Genomic DNA, 19,801 nt, shown 5'->3' with positions numbered 1-19,801 from the left:
CAATGGTTCTTCCTTTCTGTAGTTTCTGTAGGTACTCTATTATTCTCCTCTTGTAACCACTAGTAGGATCACGTCTCAGAGGTTCATAGGTGTCGGTGTCACTGAGTAATGATGTGATCTTGGCGTGGTAGTCTGTTGTGTTGAGGATAACCGTGCATCTCCATGGAGGAAAGGAAAGCCGTGACAGCCCTGAGCAAGGACGAAAACATCACTATCCTTCCAGCAGATAAGGGGAGACCAATATCTACTTTTCGACTCACACCACCCGCTGGAACACAAACTGAGCATCATCAGAACTTTGCAACACAGAGCTGACAATGTGCCCAGCAGCACTCAGGCCCAACAAGAAGAACACAAATACCTGAGGGGAGCTTTAAAAACCTGCGGCTACCCCAGTTGGACCTTTGTGAAAACTGCAACACGTTCCAAAAAGACAAACCAGGTGAACGATGAGGAGAAAAGGAACAGAAGGAATAGCACAGTCATCCCGTATGTTTCTGGGGTCTCCGAGAAACTCAGGAGAATTTTCAACAAACACAGCATCCTGGTATACTTCAAACCCAGCAACACACTCCGACAAAGACTGGTTCATCCCAAAGACCATGTACAACACACCCGGAAAAGCAATCTGGTGTATGCTGTACAATGCAATGAGGACTGCACTGACCTATACATAGGAGAAACCAAACAACCATTACACAAACGGATGGCCCAACACAGAAGGCCAAACTCCTCAGGACAAGACTCAGCAGTCTATCTACACCTAAAGGAGAAGACACACTCCTTCCAGGACAGCAACGTACACATTTTGGACAGAGAAGATAGATGGTTTGAAAGAGGGGTGAAGGAAGCCATCTTTGCAAAACTGGAAAAACCATCCCTCAACAGAGGAGGAGGTCTGGGACACCACCTATCTCCCACTTACAATGCCGTCCTTTCATCTCTACCCAGGAGACTCAAGAAGCCTAGCCTCCAAGAACAACAGTCGGTCACTAACGGCTCCAACGACTCTCATGACCACTGAACAATGAAGTCGAAACTAACCCCCCCCCAACGACCGTCGCTGCTAAACAAATGCAAATCAATAGCTCTGATGCCGACGGGCGCGGCTGGACATCGGAGCACAGGAGAGCCACGCATATCAATAGCTCCGATAACGACGGGCGTGGCCATAACATCGTTACACAAAAGAGCCGCTCATATCTGTGGCTCTGTTAGCGACGGGCGTTGTTAAACATCGGGACACAAAGAGCCAACCATATCAATAGCTCTGACAACGACTCCTAGAGGATAAATATCTGAGTCTCATCAGCAGCCAGTCAGACTAGCTTGGTCTAGTCAGAAAGGCACGAACTGAGGAAGCCTCTTGGATGAGAGGCGAAACGTCTTCACGGATATATACCAAGTCCAGTTGCACTTGATTCAACTCCTTTCAACATTTTGCACAGAGTACACGTCTCCAAATCCAGACTATCCTAAATGTGTAAGTGACAGTTTGTGGCAGGTGTCACGCCTCCTCATGTGACCTCTCTCATATGTTTGTTCACTGCCCCAAAGCAACCCTATTGGCATTCAATCTTTAAAACTCTTTCTGATGTCCTTGAAACTGACCTGCAACCATGCCCCTTAATAGCTGTCTCTGGCGTCCCCATGGATTTGTTTTCATTAAATCGTAAACAAGCCAACATTGTCTTTTTTACAGCCCTGTTAGCCCATCACAGAATTCTTCTTAACTGGAAGTCTGCACTGCCTCCCTCCTTCTCCTCTTGGCTTAAAGATGTCATGTTCTTTCTTAAGTTGGAGAAAATGAAATACTCTTTGGGGGGTTCAAATGATAAATTCACCACAAAATGGCAACCCTTTATATTATTCTTCAATGCCCTGCAGAGGCTTCCTATGGATGAGGGGCAGTAATCTGAGGTGTTGTTAGACATCTGAGTCATCTTACTGTTGCTGACTATACGCTGACAATGTGTGGTCCAAGCGATTTGCGAACTTGCCTATTTCATTTTATTTTATTTATTTGTCTCTCTCTCTCTTTGGTTTCTAAGGGTTTTATGTTTTAATTCAGACTTGTTGACCTTCCATTGTCGTTCTGATTTTCTAGAGTCTTGTGAGGGCACGATTGTGATCATTGAACAAGGGGAGGTTAGTTGATTTTTGTTTCCTAGTTTTAAACGGTGCATTTGGTCGAGGATGGAGAGGCACTGATCACTGAATGAATTTAACAGTGCATCTGGACTGAGGGGGGTAAAGAGGGATCAAAGTATGATGAATTAAAAGCATCACATAATTTAACTGCAGAGCCAGCGATGACAATGTAAGAGTGTGTTTTAGGATAGTGACTAGGAGTAGCAAGCTGTAGTGGGACTTTGAAAATGACAGCTTTATAGTCAGATACAGGCATATCCACCAGATTAAGACATTCGAGAGAGAAAGCAGATGAGAGTACAAGGTCTAAGATGTGGCCTTTGCAATGTGTGGCCCCTTTAACAGATTGAGTGAGGTTAAAAGAGTCTACAAGATCCAAAAAAATGTGAAGTCAGGGAATGGGAAGGACAACACATGTGAATATTAAATTAAACAAGAATAAGCACCCTGTCATATTTAGGCATGACAATGGATAGAAGGTAAGAAAACTCAGAGATAAAACTAACTGAAGTAGGGGGCCTGTAAATGAAGCTGCAGAGTAAAGGGGGGGGCAGTGAATAAAAAACCTAAAACCGCAAATGAGATAAAATTACCAAAAGTAACAGGATGGCACTTAAGACCTAACTTGTAAAAAAAAAAACAGCTAGGCCACCTCCTCTACCAGAGGGCCTGGAAATATGAAAATATTTCAAATATTTTAAAGGGTAGAAACTAAAATCTGCAAAGCCTGTGGTTAGAACTGTGAGGAAATGGACCAATGAGTCAAAACTGGAGCTCCAGGCCTGCCTCGACTGCTCTGACTGGAGTGTTTTTGAGGCTGCATCTACAGACCTGGACGAACTTACTTACACTGTGACATCTTAAATCAGCTTTTGTGAGGACATATGTGTGCCCACCAAAACCTTCTGTACATTTAACAACAATAAGCCCTGGTTCACAGCAAGACTCAGGCAGCTTCATCAGGCCAAAGAGGAAGCCTACAGGAATGGAGATGAGATCCAGTATAACAAAGCCAGAAATACACTCACAATGGAGATCAGAAAGTCAAAAAGGTGGTTTGAAAAGCAAATTTTCACACCCCTCAACCTCTCCAGCCACAATACACAACCAACTGCACTCCCTGCCAGCCACTCTCCCCTCTCCACAGAACCCCCACCCACACTCAGGATCTGTGTTAGGGATGTGCGCCAGCTCTTCCAGAGACAGAAGACCAGGAAGGCACTGGCCCAAGATGGCGTGTAAACCTCCTGTCTTGAAGTCTGTGCTCACCAGCTGGCCCCCTTATTCACATTGATCTTCAACAGATCACTGGAGCTGTGTGAAGTCTCCTCCTGCTTCAAGAGCTCCACTATCATCCTGGTCCCCAAGAAACCCCGTATCACAGCATTAAATGACTACAGGCCCATTTCCCTGATGTCTATAGTCCTGAAATCGTTCGAGAGGACTAGTGTTGGCCCACCTGAAGGAAATCACAGGCCCCCTTTTCAATCCCCTGTAGTTTGCCTCCTGAGCAAACAGGTCAGTGGATGATGCAGTTAACATGGGATTGCACTACATCTTCCAACATCTCGGTTCCCCAGGGACATACACAAGGGTCCTGGTTGTGGACTTCAGCTCAGTGTTCAACACCATCATCCCAGATATCTTCCACTCCAAACTCACCCAGCTCACTGTACCAGCCACCATCTGCCAGTGGATTCAAAACTTCCTGACAGACAGGAGGCAGCAGGTAATGCTGGGGAAAATCACATCCAGCACCCGGACAATCAACACTGGCATCCCCCAGGGATGTGTGCCCTCTCCACTACTCTTCTCCTCTACACAAATGACTGCACCTCAGGTGACCCGTCCGTTGAACTCCTGAAGTTTGTGGATGAAACAACCATCATTGGCCTTATCTGGGATGGTGATGAGTCTTCATATAGGTGGGCGGTTGATCAGCTGGCCCTCTGGTGCGGCCATAACAACGTGCAGCTGAACACGCTCAAAACATTAGAGTTGACGGTGGACTTCAGGAGGAGTCCCCCAACACTGCCCCCCCACCACCATACTCAACAGCATGGTGTCTATGGTGAAAACCTCCAGATTTCTGAGCTCCACAATCTCCCAGGACCTAAGGTGGGCATCCAACATAGACACAATCATCAAAAAGGCCCAGCAGAGGATGTACTTTCTCCGCCAGCTCAAGACATTCAACCTGCCTCAGGAACTGCTGATTCAGTTCTACACTGCAATAATCCAGTCTGTCCTCTGCACATCCATCACTGTCTGGTTTGTTTTGGCCACCTAACAGGACAGGGACAGACTACAAAGGACAGTTAAGTCTGCAGAGAAAATCACTGGTGCCAACCTGCCCTCCATTCAGGACTTATAGACCTCCAGACTCAGGAAATGGGCAGGCAACATCACTGCAGACCCAACCCACCCTGGTCACAACCTGTTCCAACTCCTCTCCTTTGGCAGGCGCTACAGAGCACTGTACCCCAAGACAATCAGATATAAAAACAATTTCTGCACTAGCACCTCCTCTGGTCAGTCAGGGCACCTGTTCAGGGGGGAGGGGGAACTGGGGGGAATGACGTGGTCCTCCCATGTGCTGAGTCCCCCTGGCGAGGCTCGTCACTGCCAGGTGAAAAGAAGCGGCTGGTGACTCCACATGTATCAGAGGAAGGATGTCTGGAGCCCTCCCTGGATCGGCAGAGGGGGTGGAGCAGCGACCAATACGGCTCAGAGGAGTAGGGTAATTGACCAAGTACAAAAAAAGGGGGAGGGGGGAATGGTTTCTTTCTGTGGGCTGTCATTCAAATGAACGCTTAACACTGTCAATAAATCCAACCATTTTGTATATACTGTTCTGTACATTGTACTGGTACACTCTGTCATGTCCATCTACCTCAGGAATGTATGTAAGCAATCTGCTAACATGTATTTCAGCATCTCTGATATATTCTCTGCATCATTGCACTTTATCACCTCTTATTTTGCTTGTATAAATCATCCATCCATCCATTATGCAAACCGCTTATCCTTCTCAGGGTCGCGGCGATGCTGGAGCCTATCCCAGCAGTCACTGGGCAGCAGGCAGGGAGACACCCTGGACTGGCTGCCAGGTCATCACAGGGCACACACACACACACACACACACACACACACACACACACACACACACACACACATTCACACCTAGGGACAATTTAGTATGGCCGATTCACCTGACCTACATGTCTTGGGACTGTGAGAGGAACCAGAGGAAATCCACACAGACACGGGGAGAGCAGGCAAACTCCACGTGCCACCCTGTATAAATCAATCCTTGTGTATTTATCTGAAGATTGTTGTATTGTAGTGCTGTTACTCTATGTTAAGTACACTGAGAGAGCCAGGAAACTGAGACAAATTCCATGTATGTGCAAACTTACATGACCAATAAACCTGATTCTGAGTCTGTTTCTGAAAATCAACACGGACAGCTGCTCTAACAGTAAGACTAGAAAGAAAGATAGGACTCAGGTGAGAAAGACAGAGACTGTTTAGGAGTCTGTCAGTATTAACAATTAAGCTTGAATAGGAAAAAGACTTCATCCACTCTTCCGTCCCAGTTTGCTGATGAAAATGGAGTTTATACCGACCCATCTGATATTGCATGTGTTTTTAATAATTATTTTGCCAATATTGATTCAGTTCTATCAGAGAGGAAATGTCCTATTGCTGGGTCCCCATCTGAGTTCCTGAAAGGTTGCTATCCTTCTCCCCAGACCTTTGATGCTCCTACTGAGAAGGAAATTAAGAACATCATTGCCAATATGAGAAATTCTGCCACTGGTCATGATGAGGACGGATCATGTCTGATCACCAAAATTAGTTCATTAATTATCAGGCCACTGACCTATATTTGCCAGATCTCTAGAATGTGGAGTAATACCGAATGGTCTCACAATTGCTAGGGTAGTCCCTGTGCTTAAATCTGGTTACCTCATTTAGCAACTACCACCCTATTTCTTTCCTTTCACGTTTTTCAAAGATTTTGGAGAAGTTGTTTTACAGTAGAATAATGAAACACCTGCAGGAGTGGAAAATCCTGTATGATTATTGGTATGGTTTAGGAAAAATTAGTCTACAGAAATGGCTGTGCTTCAACTGGTTGACAAAAATCACACTGCTTTAAATAACAATGAATATTCTTGGGGAATATTCCTTGACTTATCTAATGCTTTTGACTCTGTTAATGATGATATCTTACTCCATAAATGTATACAATATGGGTTTAATGGAATCACTTATCAATGGTTTTACAATTATATTCATGATCGACAAAACTTTGTTAATATTAATGGATGGACATCTGATAACGCCACTGTAACATGGAGAGTCCCACAGGGATCTGTTCTAGGACCACTCCTATTCCTTATTCATATCAGTGACATTGCCGCAGCATCACCCTCCATATTCCCAGTACTTTTTGCTGATGATACCAATTAATTTCTTTTACATACTACTTTCTCTGTACCAAAGAAGGTTGAATCAGTTCATCTGGATATGTTTACTGACAGATACGTTTCATCACTCAGTTAAGTGACCTCTTCAGTCAGACCGAAGAGAACCACAATATTTAATACATTTTCAACATAAATACATATCCATCCATCCATTATCCAAGCCGCTTCTCCAAAGCGGGGTCAAGGGATGCTGGAGCCTATCCCAGCAGTCACTGGGCGGCAGGCGTGGAGACACCCTGGACAGGCCGCCAAGCCACCACAGGGCCAATGCCAACACACACACACACACACACACACACACACATGGGGACAATTTAGTACAGCCAAGTGACCTGACCTACATGTCTTTGGACTGTGGGGGGAAACCGGAGCAACCGGAGGAACCCACGCAGACACGGGGAGAACATGCAAACCCCCACAGAAGATGACCCGGGACGACCCCCAAGGTTGGACTACCCCGGGGCTCGAACCCAGGACCTTCTTGATGTGAGGCAACCTTGCTAACCGCTGTGCAACCGTGTCACCATAAATACATATACAAATTTGTGTTATAGTTTATAAAAATCAATCAGAATCAGAATACTTTATTCATCCCCGAGGGAAAATTGGGCAAAGCTTTTCATTTGTTAATGAGAAACATTGAAACGAGCAAATGTTTCTCTCAATAAACGTTGTGTCCAGATGAACTGATTCAACTTTCTATGATTTTCTTACTTGAATTATTGAGCATACATAAAGACACTCTCGCTATATTATTTTACGTTTTTGCTTGATTTATGTTTGCCTTTTTTATTTTGCTTGCTTGTTTACTTTTGTTTGGATAACATGTTTTGTATTTGCTTATAACCTTCTATAAGCTCCTAGGGGTCTTTTTAAATCTCACCTGCACATCTTGCTTATTTTCTTTTGTTGTGTTTTTCAGTGGCGGCTGGCCAGTACAAGGCACTGGGGTGCCCCCCCCCCCCAAAAAAAAATATCAAGAGATGAAAATCTACTTAAACATGTTAAATATAATGTAGTTGTATAATGTACATAATGATGAAATAAAAGTGTTGTCAGTGTGTGAGCGCCTGTCAGCAGCGTTAAATATTGGTTCAAATGGTATTAGGTTGGTTTCTGTCTGAATACATATACTTCCTGTCTGAATACATATACTTCCTGGGTCAGGGGCGCCGGCCAAACCATACCTAAGCCCTCAAACTTGTGGCGAGCAGGTGACCTGAGGCTGCTGTCTGATTGGTTTCTTCAGGTTTTCCAGGGGGCGCAGTTCTGTGTTGCCCCAGACACGCCCACTTTTATTGGCAGTGAATTGGTATTGTTTTAATGTTTTCTGATCTAATGTCATTGGACGATTCTCGTGGCTGTCAATCATGTTCACACCCACCACCACGCCTCGTCTCGACTGTCAATCACCCACCCTGGTAAAATCTATAGGCTACAGTGTCCTTCTTAATAACTCTGTGTGGACATTAAAGCACCTGTCAGGTGTGCTGCGCCAAGGTAAACTGCCCCCCCCCAAAAGAAATTTTTGTATGACCAGCTGCCACTGGTGTTTTTGCTGCTTTGTTTTATGTGTGCAAATCAAATCAAATATTTACTGTGTTAAGGGTACAATCCTTGATTCAAACGTAAACCAAAGGCTTTCCCTGCAACCAAAACACAAAACACACGACTGAAACCTGCTATCGCTTCTAATTTGATTGACAGGTCTCCTAAAACAAAAGGACCAACTCCAACTACATTTCCAGAAAGGGTGCTTACAGAATTGGACTATTGTGTATGGAAATGAGAATGTCTGGGCAACTTCACTGGGACTACATACAGAGAGGACACTGGAGCATTATGTTAGTATAATACTGATTTGATGGTGCAACAGACTAATGTTGTGATGCGCACTGCATTTTTCTCTCTCTGATAAAGATGCAGTGAAACATTAGTCACCTGCACCATTAAATTAATATTATATGAACAGAACGCTCCAGTGCCTTCTTTGGGTCCAGTGCAGATGCTGTAGGTAAGCCCATATTTCACTATCAGCACGGAAAGATATATGAGACAGACAAGAAAGTTGAGAAAGATGAGAGACAGACAGATAAGACAGATGAGAGACAGAAAGGAGAGAAGAGAGACAGACAGGAGAGATGAGAGACAGACAGAGGAGAAGAGAGACAGACAGGAGAGGAGAGAGACAGGCAGGCGAGGTGAGAGACAGACAGAAGAGAAGAGAGACAGGATAGGATAGGTGAGAGACAGACAGCAGAGGTGAGAGACAGACAGGAAAGGTGGCAATGCTTGAATCAAAATTGTGATGTACTGAGTACAACATGTAGTCTAAGGGAGCTGTTAGGTTCAACATGCTCTGATGGATGGCTGATGAATGGCTGATGGATGGGTAGATGGATGGCTGATGGATGGATGATTGATGGGTAGATGGATGGCTGATGGATTGCTGATAGATGGGTAGATGGATGGCTAATGAATGGCTGATGGATGGGTAGATGGATGGCTGATAGATGGGTAGATGGATGGCTAATGAATGGCTGATGGGTGGGTAGATGGATGGCTGATAGATGAGTAGATGGAGGGCTGATGAATGGCTGATAGATGGGTAGATGGATGGCTGATGGATGGATGATGGATGGGTAGATGGATGGCTGATGAATACCTGATAGATGGGTAGATGGATGGCTGATGAATACCTGATAGATGGGTAGATGGATGGCTGATGAATGGCTGATAGATGGGTAGATAGATGGCTGATGGATGGGTAGATGGATGGATGATGGATGGGTAGATGGATGGCTGATGGATGGGTAGATGGATGGCTGATGAATGGCTGATAGATGGGTAGATGGATGGCTGATGGATGGATTGTTATTCTGGTATTTGTATATCTTATTTTATCCTTGCTATTTCTGTCTATTTGGATCAGGAAACCTTTTCCACACCAAAGTCTTCAAGTCAAGCCGCCATCAGCTTGGCTTTGAATGGAGCAAAGAATCAGACATTATCCTGTAGTATTCCTCTTCATCATGTTCTATCATGTCATTATACTCCTCTTCATCATTTTCTATCACGTCATTATAGTCCTCTTCATCATGTTCTATCATGTCATTACATTCCTCTTCATCATGTTCTATCATGTCATTATAATCCTCTTCATCATGTTTTATCATATCATTTTACTCCTCTTCATCATGCTCTATCATGTCATTATGCTCCTCTTCATCATGTTCCCTCATGTCATTACATTCCTCTTCATCATGTTCTATCATGTCATTATAAACCTCTTCATCATGTTCTATCATGTCATTATATTCCTCTTCATCATGTTATATCATGTCATTATACTCCTCTTCATCATGTTCTATCATGTAATTATAGTCCTCTTCATCATGTTCTATCATGTCATTACATTCCTCTTCATGTTCTATCATGTCATTATAGTCCTCTTCATCATGTTCTATCATGTCATTACATTCCTCTTCATCATGTTCTATCATGTCATAATCCTCTTCATCATGTTTTATCATATCATTTTACTCCTCTTCATCATGTTCTATCATGTAATTATAGTCCTCTTCATCATGTTCTATCATGTCATTACATTCCTCTTCATCATGTTCTATCATGTCATTATAAACCTCTTCATCATGTTCTATCATGTCATTATATTCCTCTTCATCATGTTCTATCATGTCATTATACTCCTCTTCATCATGTTCTATCATGTCATTATATTCCTCTTCATCATGCTCTATCATGTCATTATATTCCTCTTTATCATGTTCTATCATGTCATTATATTCCTCTTTATCATGTTCTATCATGTCATTATAGTCCTCTTCATCATGTTCTATCATATCATTATGCTCCTCTTCATCATGTTCTATCATGTCATTATACTCCTCTTCATCATGTTCTATCATGTCATTATATTCCTCTTTATCATGTTCTATCATGTCATTACATTCCTCTTTATCATGTTCTATCATGTCATTATATTCCTCTTCATCATGTTCTATCATGTCATTACATTCCTCTTCATCATGTTGTATCATGTCATTATATTCCTCTTTATCATGTTCTATCCTGTCATTATATTCCTCTTTATCATGTTCTATCATGTCATTATATTCCTCTTTATCATGTTTTGTCATGTCATTATATTCCTCTTTATCATTTTCTATCATGTCATTATATTCCTCTTTATCATGTTCTATCATGTCATTATACTCCTCTTTATCATGTCATTATACTCCTCTTCATCATGTTCTATCATGTCATTATATTCCTCTTTATCATGTTTTGTCATGTCATTATATTCCTCTTTATCATGTTCTATCATGTCATTATATTCCTCTTTATCATGTTCTATCATGTCATTATACTCCTCTTTATCATGTCATTATACTCCTCTTTATCATGTTCTATCATGTCATTATATTCCTCTTTATCATGTTTTGTCATGTCATTATATTCCTCTTTATCATGTTCTATCATGTCATTATACTCCTCTTTATCATGTTCTATCATGTCATTATACTCCTCTTTATCATGTTCTATCATGTCATTATATTCCTCTTTATCATGTTTTGTCATGTCATTATATTCCTCTTTATCATGTTCTATCATGTCATTATATTCCTCTTTATCATGTTCTATCATGTCATTATACTCCTCTTTATCATGTCATTATACTCCTCTTTATCATGTTCTATCATGTCATTATATTCCTCTTTATCATGTTTTGTCATGTCATTATATTCCTCTTTATCATGTTCTATCATGTCATTATACTCCTCTTTATCATGTTCCATCATGTCATTATACTCCTCTTTATCATGTTCTATCATGTCATTATATTCCTCTTTATCATGTTTTGTCATGTCATTATATTCCTCTTTATCATTTTCTATCATGTCATTATATTCCTCTTTATCATGTTCTATCATGTCATTATACTCCTCTTTATCATGTCATTATACTCCTCTTCATCATGTTTTGTCATGTCATTATATTCCTCTTCATGATGTTCTACCATGTCATTATATTCCTCTTCATCATGTTCTATCATGTCATTATACTCCTTTTTATCATGTCATTATACTCCTCTTCATCATGTTCTATCATGTCATTATATTCCTCTTTATCATGTTCTATCATGTCATTATATTCCTTTTTATCATGTTCTATCATGTCATTATATTCCTCTTCATCATGTTCTATCATGTCATTATATTCCTCTTCATCATGCTCTATCATGTCATTATATTCCTCTTCATGATGTTCTACCATGTCATTATATTCCTCTTCATCATGTTCTATCATGTCATTATACTCCTCTTTATCATGTCATTATACTCCTCTTCATCATGTTCTATCATGTCATTATACTCCTCTTTATCATGTTCTATCATGTCACTATATTCCTCCTCATCATGTTCTATCATGTCATTATATTCCTCTTTATCATGTTCTATCATGTAATTATATTCCTTTTTATCATGTTCTATCATGTCATTATATTCCTCTTCATCATGTTCTATCATGTCATTATATTCCTCTTCATCATGCTCTATCATGTCATTATATTCCTCTTTATCATGTTGTATCATGTCATTATATTCCTCTTTATCATGTTCTATCATGTCATTATACTCCTCTTCATCATGTTCTATCATGTCATTATATTCCTCCTCATCATGTTCTATCATATCATTATACTCCTCTTCATCATGTTCTATCATGTCAATATATTCCTCTTCATCGTGTTCTATCATGTCATTATATTCCTCTTTATCATGTTCTATCATGTCATTATACTCCTCTTCATCATGTTCTATCATGTCATTATACTCCTCTTCATCATGTTCTATCATGTCATTATACTCCTCTTTATCACGTTCTATCATGTCATTATATTCCTCTTCATCATGTTGTATCATGCTATAAAATGTAGCATCATTAGTTTTCTTTATATCATATAGTAGTGTGTAGTATCATTATATTTGTATTATGTAGTACTGTCTCATGTAGTACTATCTTGTATCTAGTGATGTCCTGGCTTGCCTTTTCCTCAGCCTGCCATCTTCCTCTCTCCTCTGCATTGACTGATTAATTGAACAGCGTCTAACAATAACCAATAGATTGATACACTTTAACAACCTGCAAATATCCGTTTTTCATCCCATCCAGCATGCTAAGTTACGCCACAGAACAGATAAAGTGTGAAAAGTTCTCATCTCTCAGAGCTCTGAAAGGAAGTCTATTTCTTTCTTCCTCTGGAGGGGTGAGAAGTTTCCCTCCAACATCAGTGCAAAAACCCCTCTATGCAGTCACCCCAAAAACACATTATAAGTCAAACTACTTTACACCGAAGTGTGTCCTACCGAAGCGGGTTTCCGTTTTCAGGTGTCCGTTCAAACGCCATTCAGTAGAGTCAAACAAAGCCTCCATCAGTGCACTTCAGCCACTAAACCCAGCAACGGCAGCTCGCAGGTGAAGCTGGCGCCTCCTCTGGACACGCTGTACAGAGTCAGCCGCTGCTGCAAGTTCATTAACACGATTTCCAGGCTGCTCATTTGCTGCCGCGGCTTTCACCGTTATATCCTCCATCTCCATCAGGTTAAATCAATCCTCCCTCCTCCGCCCCGCTGGGGCTCTTCTAATCACTGTCAAACACCCCCCCCACCCCCATTTCTTTTGCTCTCTTTCTGTCGGTCTCTCTCATATTTTATTCCCTTCCAGTCCTCTGCTAAATGGAGCTGATGTAGATTAAATATTCCCCCTCTTGGTGGGTGTGTCTGTGTGTGAGAGAGAGGAGTCCCTCCTCCTGACTTCTGCTCCATTTACATTCCTGCCACGGGATGAGAGGGAGGAAGAGGGAGACAGGCAGGTAGAGAGAGGAGAGAAGGGAAGAGAAGAGACAGAAGAGTAGAGACCGATAAGAGAAGAGACCGATAAGACAAGAGAAGAGACCAATAAGAGAAGAGAAGGGAAGAGACCGATAAGAGAAGAGAAGAGACCGATAAGAGAAGAGAAGAGACCGATAAGAGAAGAGAAGAGACCGATAAGAGAAGAGAAGAGACTGATAAGAGAAGAGACCGATAAGAGAAGAGAAGAGACCGATAAGAGAAGAGAAGAGACCGATAAGAGAAGAGAAGAGCCCGATAAGAGAAGAGTAGAGACCGATAAGAGAAGAGAAGAGACCGATAAGAGAAGAGAAGAGACCGATAAGAGAAGAGAAGAGACTAATAAGAGAAGAGAAGGGAAGAGACCGATAAGAGAAGAGACCAAGAAGAGAAGAGAAGAGAAGAAAAGAGACCGATAAGAGAAGAGGAGACCGATAAGAGAAGAGACCGATAAGAGAAGAGAAGAGACCGATAAGAGAAGAGACCAAGAAGAGAAGAGACCGATAAGAGAAGAGACCAATAAGAGAAGAGAAGAGACTGATAAGAGAAGAGAAGAGACCGATAAGAGAAGAGACCGAGAAGAGAAGAGACCGATAAGAGGAGAGAAGAGACCGATAAGAGAAGAGAAGAGAAGAGGCGGGAAGAGACCGATAAGAGAAGAGACCGATAAGAGACCGATAAGAGAAGAGACCGATAAGAGAAGAGTAGAGACCGATAAGAGAAGAGAAGGGACTGATAAGAGAAGAGAAGAGACCGATAAGAGAAGAGAAGGGAAGAAACCGATAAGAGAAGAGACCGATAAGAGAAGAGAAGAGACCGATAAGAGAAGAGACCGATAAGAGAAGAGAAAAGACCGATAAGAGAAGAGAAGAGACCGATAAGAGAAGAGGAGAGGAGAGGAGAAGAGACCTTTTCTGACCTTTAACCTAGTCTTGAATGGTCCAACCTTCCATGGGCGTTAAGAAGACAGCAGTAACACAGATGCTCATCTCCACAGGGAAACACAATCCTCTCCACACACTGTGTACTTTTACTGCAGCCAGTCACTCCCGAAAACCTGCCGTCTACCCAGTCCCAGTCAAACTTCCAAACAACAACACAACAATAAACACAGCAACAAAACCATGACCCGAACATGAACGGAACAGTCCCATAATCCCTTGCGCTTCCCCAGCGCATAGCCGTCATCAGTCCAGCGACCGTCTTGCCCGGTCACTACAGTATATTAAAAACTGTTTTTTTATTGAATTGCCCCGCATGCCCGTGTCAATGGCCCATCGGGCCACCGTGGGCACGGATGCCATAGGTTGCCGGCCCCTGCTCTGAACTCAGCTCTACTGTTGTCGGTAAGTCACTGAGCCGGTTTTACCACTAGAGGTTTCTTTACCATGTCCCAGTACCACTGATAAAACCTGGATGGTACGGTGGCTTCCCAGACAGCATCTGGATCTGGGCCACTTCAGGCAGTGATGCGGCACTGATGGTCTTCTTCTGGCCCTGACAAAATGGATGTGAGCCTGAAGTGGCCCACATGTATAACAGCAAATATGGCCCAAATATGCCAAATCACATGTGGGCCTTTTTTGGCAAAGATGCGGTGCTCTGGGCAACATGTGATCTGGATGTGACCCTGAAGTGGCCCGTGTGGTAAATGGTGAATATGGCCCAAATATCACAAAACAAATATGGGCCACCTTTGGCAAATATTTGGCACATGCGGCATTGCTATGGCTTGGTTCTGGCCCAGATCTGGCAAACAGCAGCAGACCACCTAAGTGCCATCAGTCCACGCGGTATGTGGTCCGGATGAAGTGTCAGGTGTGGGACGGGTCCGGGCCACAGCAGTTTTGCTGTCTGGGTTCATGTTCAGCACGGTCACCTTTTAGCAAGAAGGCCCTGGCTTCAGTTGCAGCCCATCTGTGAGGAGTCTGCATGTTCTCTGGCATGTCATAAACGCATACTCAGAGTTGTGCTGAAATTTGAGCATTTTCAAGTAAAAGTACAAATGGATAGTCAAGCAGGGGCGTAGGAGAGAGTTTTATATTGGGGGGACAAAACCCTGTAGGGGGGTCCGGGGGCATGCTCCCGCTGAATTAAAAAAAAACGGTTTTAAATTGCCATTTTACAGCAGTTTTCAGCAAAGAAAAACATGTTGCATGGCCATATGATAAGGCCTCCCCATCCCCGGATGATGATGATGATGATGATTATTTTTTAATTTCGGCAGCTAAATTAACCATTTTAAGCTATTGGAGACAAAATCATAAAGCCTCGACATCTGTACATCGTTGAGGCAAGTCATGGTAGCTGGTTAACACATTATGAAGTTACCAAACTACCAAAACACAGTACTGTGAAATGAGTGTACATACTATATAAAACACAGTACTGTGAAATGAGTGTAAATACTATATAAGACACAGTACTGTGAAATGAGTGTAAATACTATATAAAACACAGTACTGTGAAATAAGTGTACATGCTATATAAAACACAGTACTGTGAAATGAGTGTAAATACTATATAAAACACAGTACTGTCAAATGAGTGTACATGCTGTATAAAACACAGTACTGTGAAATGAGTGTAAATACTATATAAAACACAGTACTGTGAAATGAGTGTAGATGCTATATAAAACACAGTACTGCGAAATGAGTGTACATGCTATATAAAACACAGTACTGTGAAATGAGTGTACATGCTATATAAAACACAGTACTGCGAAATGAGTGTACATGCTATATAAAACACAGTACTGTGAAATGAGTGTAAATACTATATAAAACACAGTACTGTGAAATAAGTGTACATGCTATATAAAACACAGTATTTACAGTAAGGTTGATGTGAGCAGTTGTGTATTAACGCTATAACCTCTAGAGTTATGTGCTGTGTGACTCCACAGCGCCTCTGCTGGCTAGTTAGCCTTCCCGCTCATTGACTAGCATTGACAACAGTTAGCAAACATACATTTACTCAATTAAATACACGTGTTTCAAGCTCAGGTGTCCTCATAACCACGTGTTTATCTTGTAAAATGGGTCAGTACACTTTGTTTGTGAGGGAGTTTACGAACCTGTGACTGATGGTGAACAGAGCAGGCTTCGTCCTCGCTGCCTTGAAAAGTTGTGAGCGTCACCGCCACGTCACCGCCGCCACGTGTCATGGGGCCGCCACCAGTACCAAAGACACGGGGGGGGGTTGATACTTAGTAATACTTTTACATATTGTGGGATGGGAATGACATGAATGCTGGCACATACAGGGAGTATATGTCCAGTATTATATACATATATGTATGCGTAATTCTAGTAGTGGATATTCTTGTTTATTGGAGGGACTTTTTCTTGCCCCCCCCCCCACATTGAGGGGAACATGTCCCCTCCGCCCCCCCCCGGTTCCGACGTCCTTGAAGTCAAGTCAAGCTTATTTGTATTACCCAAAATCACAAAGTACTCCTGAAGGGCTTTACAATCAGTACAATATACAACAATATGAGACCCCCCCCCCATCCTTGGCCCCTAGACATGAATGAGGAAAAACATTATCATATAGCCCCTTCCCTGCCTAGTATCATACATGTGGATTACTAATATGTGTACACATTGTTGATAAATTAGAGCACCTGGTGTGCATGAGAGTGGCAAAGCATCTTCTGGTTGGTCTTCTGAGAGCGAGATGTTGTTGCGTAGTGTGACATCTCATCAGGAGAGGATGCCGCCATACACAGAACTCACGAGTTGCTCTTCACCGTTTACAAAAAAAATAAGAAATGGTTCTGTCCCATGGGTGCCATGCACTAAATTCAGATTGGAAGATCAGCCATTGGAAGCCATAGGTATACAGTAGAGCACCTTTGACCCTTTTGTAGACTGACGTTTTGTTTGCAAATCTGTGGGTATTGGTTCTGAACATAGCGTTAAACATATTTTCGAGAGGTAAATGTCAAGCCATTAGGAAATCCCCAGTCTGTTAATAATTTTCTGCTAATTCAGTTGCGCAATCAATTGATTAATTCATCTGCTGACACATCCTGATGAGTCAACTTACCTAAACTTTTTACCTCACATGTAAATTACTTTAATTGATGACCTGTCCTCCTCAAAGAGGAGAACGGAGGAGGGTACGAAGCAGAAAGGATGTCTATTGTCCCCTGCAGACTTTAGGGGTAATGTAACAGGTTTAAAAGCAGTGGAGAAAATCAATAGATAGCTCTGAGCAAGGGCGTCAGAACCGGGGGGGGGACAAGTGTGGGTGGGAGGTGAAAAAGTCCCCCCCCCAATAAACAAGAACATCCACTACTAGATATATATATATAATATTGGACATATACTCCCTGTATGTGCCAGCATTCAGGTCATTCCCATCCCACAATATGTAAAAGTCAGTGATGTGCAGAAGTCTAGGCTTTACGTTTTTGTCTCCAGTAGCTTCAAAATGGTTCATTTAGCTGCCGAAATTAAAAACAATCATAATAATCTTCCAGGGAGGCCTTTTCATATGGCCATGAAACACGTTTTTCTTTGCTGAAAACTGTTGTAAAATGGCAGTTTAAAACCGTTTTTTAAAAGATTTTCCGCGGGAGCATGCCCCTGGACCCCCCTACAGGGTTTTATCCCCCACCCCCACCCCCCATATAAAACTCTCTCCTACGCCCTTGGCTCTGAGAAAGGACTTTTTTTTAGGCCTTCCTGTTTTCTGAAAGCACCTCCTCCCAGCATAGCCTGATTTCTGTGGCCCGTCAGGACTTTCTTCACATCAAACAACTTGACACTGATGAGCAAATATGAAAACCTATTTTAAACTGCTGGCCAGCTTTAGGTCCTGATCCAGGCTTTGAGTAACTGCTGGTCTTTAAATAGGTCTGGATTTAGGGGCTGAGTGGGGCAGAGATTATCCAAAACAGCCCAGACTAATGAACTGCAGACAACCAAGATACATAATCACCATTTGAACCCATTGTTCAACACCCAGGCTGCCATGTATAAAACCAGTCAATACAGACACACAGCGACCCACAACTCCAGCTTAACCGGGGACCCACGGCTTCAGCTCAAACGCCAAACTGGTGTAAAAAATGTCTTTTCTGTAATTTGTTGCTCCCTCACTAAAGCCTGTTCTTCTCGCCCATGAAAATATACTGGTACATGTTTTGATATCAGCACTCGCCATACGCTGGCTTGTGATCCAGTTTGCTTTGTAACCCAAAAGTTCTGAATACCCTCAGCTGTACTTTCACTCTGAACTCTTCCTATCTGAACAATTAGAAGTACAGAATGAGTCTCAGACACATATATCAGAGAAGTTGAAAACGGTAGACCCAGTTTAATCTCCATCCCACTAATCTATTAATGAACACGCTGCTGCTGGCCTCATTCTGTTGGGACATGTTATTATCACAACGCAGTGAGTCCGGACACCTTCACATACTAACACAGAACACCGTGAAAAACAGACAGACGGGCAAACAGGAAGACACAGGCGGAGACAGACCAACACACCATCTTTTAACGTTTTCCCCCTGATGAGAATACACCGATCAGCCAACACATTAAAACCACCTGCCTAATATTGTGTAGGTCCCTCTTGTGCCACCAAAACAGCTCTGACCCGTCGAGGCATGGACTCCACAAGACCTCTGAAGGTACCTGTCAAAGTAACAGTCGCATGAATACCAGGACCCAAGGTTTCCCAGCAGAACATTGTCCAGAGCATCACACCGCCTCCCCCGGCTTGCTTTCTTCCCAGAGTGCATCCTGGTGCCACCTCTTCCCCAGGTAAACGATGCACACCCCCCCGGGGGGTGGTCCACATGATAACATGCCTCATCAGACCAGGCCACCTTCTTCCACTGCTCCGTGGTCCAGTCCTGATACTCGTGTGCAGGTGTTTCGGTGGTGGACAGGGGTCATCATGGGCACTCTGACCGGTCTGCAGCTACACAGCCCCGTACACCGCAGGGTGGGGTGCACTGTGTGTCCTGACACCTGTCCATCATAGCCAGCATTAGCTTTTTCAGCAGCATGAGCTGCAGGAGCTCCTCGGTGGGATCAGACCAGACGGGCTAGCCTTCACTCCCCACACACATCAACGAGCCTTGGGCATCCACGACCCTGTCGCCGGTTCACCGGTTGTCCTTCCTTGGACCACTTTTGGTAGGTCCTGACCACTGCATACCGGGGACACCCCACAAGACCCGCCGTTGTGGAGATGCTCTGACCAGTCGTCTAGCCATCA

Source organism: Lampris incognitus, chromosome 2, assembly GCF_029633865.1.
Source record: "Lampris incognitus isolate fLamInc1 chromosome 2, fLamInc1.hap2, whole genome shotgun sequence".
NCBI lineage: Eukaryota > Metazoa > Chordata > Actinopteri > Lampriformes > Lampridae > Lampris > Lampris incognitus.
This window is presented reverse-complemented; position numbering follows the sequence as displayed.